The sequence below is a fragment of the Pinus tabuliformis genome, chromosome 5_2 (genome assembly GCF_031772625.1).
Source record: "Pinus tabuliformis cultivar Carrire ecotype Pingquan chromosome 5_2, CPIR1, whole genome shotgun sequence".
NCBI lineage: Eukaryota > Viridiplantae > Streptophyta > Pinopsida > Pinales > Pinaceae > Pinus > Pinus tabuliformis.
In genome coordinates, this window is record NC_142306.1 from 758286569 (window position 1) to 758295168 (window position 8600).

Genomic DNA, 8600 nt, shown 5'->3' on the forward strand with positions numbered 1-8600 from the left:
TCCCTTTCCAGGACAGATGATAATTGTTTCTTGATAACTGTTTCTTTAAACTACTGGAAACAATTTTATTTTTATTAACATATCTGAACTCCTAATTATCCATTAATTAGGTAACCAAATACCACATATAGTGAACTTCAAATTATTTTTAGATAATTACAAAACATAAAATATTAAACCTTCATATAAATCATATATTAATTATTAATCAATAACACAACTTTTCTTGTATAAATATAATTGATATTGCAATATTTATAAAGTTAATTAACAAATATTCTAATTTTTGCATGAGCTTTTAATTGGTCTAAAAAAACATTTTATAATTCAGGATAAGAAATTTGTGTAATTCTTTTCATGCTCAACATGAGTTAATAAATTACATTAAAAAAATAATAATAATTGTTTTTATTTTTATCTTTCAATATTAATCATAAATAAAATATTTTAATTTCTACTTTAAACCTATATATAAAATAATTTCATATTTTAAACCTATATATAAAAGAGAGAGTTTCCAATATAAATATGTTTAATATATCGTAAGCTGAAGGCCGATTTTCTCGCTGAGACTCGACATCTTGAAAAGTGTCGGCAAGAAACCTAGATCCCATTGGTTAGTAAATTGTGTGTTGACTCGAATAGATGCGTAGACAAATTGTGACGCGCCCAAACGCTAGAAAATACGCGAATATACTTGGGAATTTTCATGAGAGCATTTGTCAGGCAGTACTCTAATGACGTGACTCGTGAATCCCCGGGGTTCATTTACTTGGAATGATCATGCTCGATTGGTTAGTAAATTGTGGGTGGACTCAAATACATACGTAGACAAATTGTGATTTTCCCTTCCGTCGCAGGCTCTATAACGTTCTCCGATTTTCTCGCTATGTCACGACTGTGTCGAGACTCGACATCTTGAAAAGTTTCGACAAGAAACCTAGATCCCATTGGTTAGTAAATTGTGGGTTGCCTCGAATAGATGCGTAGACAAATTGTGACGCGCCCAAACGCTAGAAAATGCGCGAATATACTTGGGAATTTTCATGAGAGCATTTGTCAGGCAGTACTCTAATGACGTGACTCGTGAATCCCCGGGGTTCTTAAGATTTATTTTTTGGGTTCATTTAGTTGGAATGATCATGCTCCATTGGTTAGTAAATTGTGGGTGGACTCGAATACATACATAGACAAATTGTGACGCGCCCAAACGCTAGAAAATACGCAAATGTAGACAAGTTGTGACGCGCCCAAACGCTAGAAAATACGCAAATGTAGACAAATTGTGACGCGCCGAAACGCTAGAAAATACGCGAATATACTTCGTGAGAGCATTTGTGCAGTACCCTAATGACGTGACCACTTTTCAGGGCGGAAAAAGCATCATTGTATTATTAGGACTCGTGACCACTTTTCACCTCCATAAACAATTCCGAAAAAATATAATTTGAACATATTATATTTATATAACTTAATCACTTACAAATTTCCCAAACATTAAATTCATTTTTGTATTTCAAAGGATTATTAAATTTTTATATTTCAAAAAATTATTTAATAACAAAATTGTTAGGATATAAATAATTTTAAATAAATTTGTAGAAAACAAAAAAAATTAATGATTTTGTTGGTTGAGATTTCAAGATAGGAATGGCATTATCCAACACCGATAAGACTAAGACTTTGAGATGACATTTCAAAATAAACATAGACTCATTCCTAGTGGATCTTTGAACTGACTAAAAAAGTCGTTGTCCTTGTTGGGGGTGATCGCCTACATTCTACACACTTAAGCATAGATCATGAAAATTGATGCCTAAGGCTTAAAGGTTGACACTCACATGACATGTCTACATCCATGGGCCATTGGTATTCTACATAAAACACTAATCTACTTCCATCTTTATGTACTTGAAACATTACATTTTTGTTCGTTTTTCAAAGTTTTATCTACTTTTTTAGGGTAGGCACAGCCTCCTCATAAGATTATCAATTTCTTCAAAATCCATGTCCACATATTATTGAGTCGAGGGGCTCATTGAGTGGAGAGGCTCATTAAGGATGTCCATACTTATCAAAGTTGAAATTTTGCTCATGTGAGCAAAAAATAAATAAAAATTAAAAGGTCTAAAAATTAAAAAAATTAAATAATTATACAAAACATTTAAATAATGTTAGCTCATAAAAAAAAATCATGTGAAGAAATTGGATCCCTCTCTTCTCATGTTAGATCCATATTTAAAACGGATTTACACTAATTAGTGTTTTAAGTACTAAAAAATGGTCCCAAATTGATAGTTAAAATTGCTTCAACCTTGTATTATTATTTATAAAATCCTCTTTAAATCCTACTTATCAAATTGTAAGCTGGAAGATAGTCACAAAAATGGTAAACTAAACAATGGTCCTCCTTAAAAAAAATATCTTTGGTCACAAGTTCAAGTACGGCTACCTATTAGTTAATTTCATTTGACTCGAAAGCTTCACGATTTTGATATAAATTTTAGTAAGCTTGAAAGCGCTTTTAAATTTTTTGAGTATGTCATTCTAAATGAAAGAGCCATTACTATTTAGCGACTGATTGTTACACCTTTTGTTCGTTGAGAAAGAATCTACTAATTATTGACGGACATTTCCTTTATTTAATTTAAAATTTTTAAAATTTTAAATTACTATTTAAAACTTAACCATTACTATTTAGCGACTGATTGTTACACCTTTTGTTAGTTGAAAAAAAAAATCTATTATTATTATTTAATGGCTGATAGTTACATTTAATTTCAAAATAATATACATGGTATCTAAAAATAAATTTTGTTTCTTTTTTATATAATTGCAATTGTAATAGATGTCGTAAAAGAAATGTCTTAAAGTATAAATTTTATGTGACATATACAAGATCAATGAATATAAAAATCAGTAAACAAAATGTCATTTATAGTTAAAGGATAAAGAGGAACCACTTACATTATGCCAAATTTACATGTCATTTAGAGTTAAAGGATAAAGAGGAATCACTTACATTATGCCAAATTTACAGATTCTATAACCTTTCCAAAATAGATTGTCTCTCAATCTTCAAAGATATTCTTTCAAGTTCCAATAGCAAATATTTGATTAAAAATATGCTCTTTTTCGATATTGAAGTGTCTCATTTGACCAAACGCTTACAATCTTTCTCTTAAGGTGATTGGATTAGCCTTTGCTTGTCCTTCTTGAACTTCTTTTGCGCATTTGGCCTAGTTTTTCTAAAAATGACAAATTCAAAATTTACCATTGGAAGAACTAGTTTAAAGCAGAGCTAGATATATCAATAAAGCTAATCGCTACATAACATTACATTGTTTGATATGAGAGAAGTATATCTTTTGTTGAGAATTGATTAAATAATTCTTTTAGCTAACATAGCAGCTTTAATTCAATATTCAGAGGTACCATGGTGAACTCTTATGGTAGCAGTCATGAGCTTTCCTTTATTCACCATTATATTTTGGCTATGTATTTTACCAGGTAGGGGCCTATAAATAAACACGAAAGGATTTTCATGCCTCACACTCTACTCCCAAAATGTGGAAAAACGTTTTGAAGTGTACATTTGATGTTGAGATTGTTTCCTTCCATGCCGATTTGGTGCATACTTCTTTCTCCTCTCATAGTTGTTTCTAACCATTTTTCAATATTGAATTGTCTCACTCATCACAATTTTGCAGTCTTTTACATTCTACATGCACATAAGTTGTTGATTTCTGCATTATTATATGTCAAGGTACAATAGAGGAGAAGGATTTGTGTGACACATAAATTTCATAATTATCTAACAAAATGTTTGATAAATGAAAAAAAATTAAAACAAAAACGGAACTCTACATGTGTATTTTTGTACCTTCTCTACTTGAAGCAAATAATTTTCAATTTTTGCTTCACATTGTCAATCCACATTCTTTGGAAAATTTATGAGCTTGCACCATGCTACAGGGGGATCCATCTTAGCTAAGAAAAGAGAGTCAACCCCACTAATCTACTTTGAAATTTTATTATATGTAGGCTTCAAAAGCTCTTGGAGTTACATTTAGAGTTCTGTTAACTCAGGTATGCTCACGCGATAAGGGCCCTGGATACAGGGGCTGCACCCAGAATTAGTTCAATGGTGAAATCAATATCATGCTTGGGTGGTAATCTAGAAATGGATTTAGGAAATACATTAGAAAATTCCTGAATGACTGGAATGTTTTCGAAGGAGGTCATTTTGTTTTTGGTGTTTGTAAATCCCACCTGGACAACATATATCTGACAACCCTTCCTAATACATCTTCCTAGCTAACTAGCATTAATAGGACGCAATTTGGTATTTGTCTTGATTCCTTGAAGTTCCTTCCTTTGTCCTAATTCAGTGATAAAAGTGATGTTTTTCTGCTTGCAGTCAACTAGGGACCAACATTTTTCAACCAATCCATCCCGATTAAAGTGTCGTATGAACCCAAAGGAATTATATTAAGATCAATGTGAATGGTTTGTCCTAAGATTGTTATAGGACAACATTCTGTTTTTGCAACTACCCTTCTTTTTTTCTTGGTGGATAACTGGACTAACTAAGGTTTTGGAATCTTACTGCTCTACAGTTGACATTTTTCTACCACCTTAGGACTAACATAGCTTAGACTAGCACCGAGATCAAACAAAACAGACACAGGTTTCTTAGCGATTGTACCTTCACATTCGATCATGTTGGGATGATATTCTTCTTGATGATCATCCAATGCCACATTAATTCTGGGCATGCTCCTCGCCACTTCTCTGACAGTGGATGCTTCCTGCATATTTGATAGTTGTTTCGTTCTTGCTTTATGTAGACAATTTTTGTAATAGTGGGGTTCTCTACATCCCCAGCATTGCAGTGATGGCTTTAATTGTTGGTCATTAACCGATTTATTAGCTCCTTCTGACTGTCTATTTTCAGAATATGCAACTTTGGTCTGGTTCCTTACTGGGAATTTACTCAGACATTTTTGCTGTACATTTCTACCATTAACAAATTTTGCTTGCCTATTTGGGATCAAGTTCCTTCCCTTTCTGTTCACTCCTCCTTTAGGTCCCTCGTTTTTCTGTTTCATTTGATGGTAGCAGATGCGGGCTTTCTGCACTACATCATCCATTTTCCTCGGGTAATCGAACTCAAGCTTCTCCTTCATAAAATTGGGCAGGCTACTGATGAAATGCTGAATTTTGGCCTTTTCCTCTTGCATATAAGGCACATAGCGCAGTAGGGAGGTGAATCGTTTTACATATTCATCCATGGTTAAGGTTCCCGATCTTAACTTGTGAAATTCCTTTTTTTTTCGTCATAATAACGTTCAGTCAGATACTTATCCTTGAAATTCTTTTGAAACTCTTTCCAAGTAACACATTCTTCATCAATTTTCCTTACTGTCTTCCAAGCTTCAACTAATTCTTCAGATTCCCCCTCAAAGAGTGATAGTTTAATTTTTTTAAATTCTCCTTGTAATTCAGATTTCTTTCTTTTTGTCTTGTGCTGGTCGGAAACATTGCCTGAGTGACCTTCTTCGTCTTCCCCATGTTTTCTAGCTGACCTAGAATTTTCTTCTCCATGCTGAGCCGTTGGGGTCTTCTCTCTGTCTTTAGCAATGGGGTCTGGATCTCATTGGTTCTGTCGATTGGTTAAACTTCTAAGAATTCTCTCATATTCTAGTCGTAGTCGTTCATTGTCCCTTCTTAAATTAGTCATTTCAACACGTAGTTGCAGAACGGTTTCGATTAAAACAACATTAGCTTGACTCGATTCTTCTCCCAAATGTATCCAAATATCAGGGTTAGCATTCACATAAGTTGTTTATGGCGGGTTTGGTGGTCCTAGGCTCCTCTGCATTCTGACCCCTTTTGTATTGTTGCGGGTCTCTGTGTTCACATACATATTTACTTAGTTAATTTTAAGAAATCACATTCATTTCATGTACATATAATTCCCAAAGAGTCTCATTGTACGAACCTGAGCTATAATACCATTTGTAACACCCTACACACCTATTGTACACATATTAAATGGAAAATAAGAAATCATTGCAGTAATAAAAGAAAACCTAAAACATATTAAATTTACACAGGGTGGCGAATACGGGGTTTAAAGTTTTCATTTCTAATTAAAACACTTAATATGTTACATAGTTGTTAAATATGGGCATGCTTGGCATTAAAAGGTCACATGGAGCCCCGAATGCTGAACCCGTAACACAACGTACGATTAAATATCACTATATGCCGGGACACGCGACATAACTAAGACCTGTCCTAATACCTACATTTGTCAGCGAGAAAAGACTGTCTGCGACAGTTAGCTTAACTCTCATCCGTTGATTTACGGGAGGCGATACGATGGTGAGAAGGGTTTAGGGTTTACCCAGCTACCCACTTCACTCTGTCGGGCCAGATGGGAGGTCATTTGTTGTTGTATGTTAGAGGTTCTTGCCGCTTTGCAACTAGTTTGGCCTGCGAGGGTTTGACTGTATATGAGTCTGAGACACTGGTTTATATGGCTGCCTTTTTATTTTTGAGAATCAAAGTTGAATAGGGTTTCTTTGTTTATAAATATTCCGATAGGGTTATGAATTTGATAGTTTTCATTTTGTTTTAATATTGGCACATTCAGGCTATTGAGTAATTGTTTGTGGAGTACATAAGTTATGCAGGTTGCTACCATCGATGTACATGCTTATACTTTTAAAGGAATGGGAATTATATATATATATATATATATATATATATATATATATATATATATATTTTTCTATTTTGTTGTCCGTTCTTTCGAAAGACTGCAATGTTTATTCTCGTTTCTTTCATATTTCGAGAAACAGATTAGAAGATAGATAGATAATCACTTTATAAATGTTATGCATGGTTTCTTATGCTATTAGTTCAGAAACTCTGGAACTACTATTAACAAGATTGTTCTTTACTCTGTTATAATTTATCTAAGGAATTGTTCACACAGTTTAACGGAAGGGATTTCTCTGTAGTCTAGGATTATGTACTGTAACTATTTAATATAGGGAAACACTCTTCATGCAATGCTTGTATATTGGTTATATTTTAGCCATTACTGTTTATTCCTCATTAGTATCTTCAACTCTGTTCTCTGTTCTGATATACTTTCTAGAAGTTTCTCCCTTAATTTGTTCCAGTACTTTAATGAATAATTCCTATAATTCACTATCATTTATGAAATAATTCTATGTTACTTATTTGCTTACTGCTTGTAAACATATAACTCCAATTTTGTCTGGAAAGTCTCTCCTCTCAGCCGCGAGTGTGGCAATTAAGTCCAGACTCTCTCCCCCGAGCACTTTCGTTTCTTTACAGTCAGTAAATATATCCAGCTACAGTCGGGTACCTTGGGCCTCAGGACTTCACTGTCCAACCTAAAGTCCTGTACCTTTCGAGACAATCCTTGAGTGTTTTCCCGCTGGTTTATTCCACCTAGCTCTAGGATCTCTCACTGGATTCTTTCCCCATCTATATTTCCCTTTCCAGGGCAGATGATAATTGTTTCTTGACAATTGTTTCTTTTAACTACTAGAAACAATTTTATTTTTATTAACATATCTGAACTCCCCATTAATTAGGTAACCAAATGTACATTGGCCTTCCAGCTTGAGTCATTGTTATTTTAACAACACAAATTAAGAATTTAATGCAGTAAAACATAAAAATTAAAACTCAATAACTACAGTAATTTTCACTTAGTGTAGTTATTTTCACTTAGCTTGGAGTGTTAGAACACTCCATTTTGAAAAACTATTATTTTCATCTATAATTTTAGGATGTGTCACATGACCACACTCTAAATCATATGTGATCATCTTACAATGAGATACCAGACATAGTGAACTTTAAATTATTATTATAATATAATTACAAAACATCAAATATTAAGCCTTCATATAAATCATATATTAATTATTAATCAATAAAACAACTTTTCTTGTACAAACATCATTGATATTGCAATATTTATAAAGTTAATTAACAAATATTCTAATTTTTGCATGAGTTTTTAATTGGTCTCAAAGAAACATTTTATAATTCAGAATAAGAAATTTGAGTAATTTTTTTCATACTCAACATGAGTTAATAAATAGCATTAAAAAAATAATAATAATAATATATATATATTTTTTTTAATATTGATCATAAGTAAAATATTTTAATTTCTACTTTAACTAAAATAATTTCATATTACCTATATATAGAAAATTTCCAATATAAATATGTTTAATATGAAATTAATATATAACATCTAAAAATAAAATCATAATAAATTTCTTTTTATATATACATCGTAAATTAAATTTTTTAATATTTAAATTAAGTAAAATAATTTAATATCAAATTTTAATATACATAAAAAAATATATTAAAATGTTTTAATAATGAATTGATTAATAGAAAAAAATGTACAATTATTTTTATTAATAATCTTGAGATAAGACCAAAAACAAAACAAAACACTTCGCTCTTGATACAAAATTAAAATTAACCTAAATTTATTAAAATATCTCTAAAAATATAATAGTTTCAGACCCATA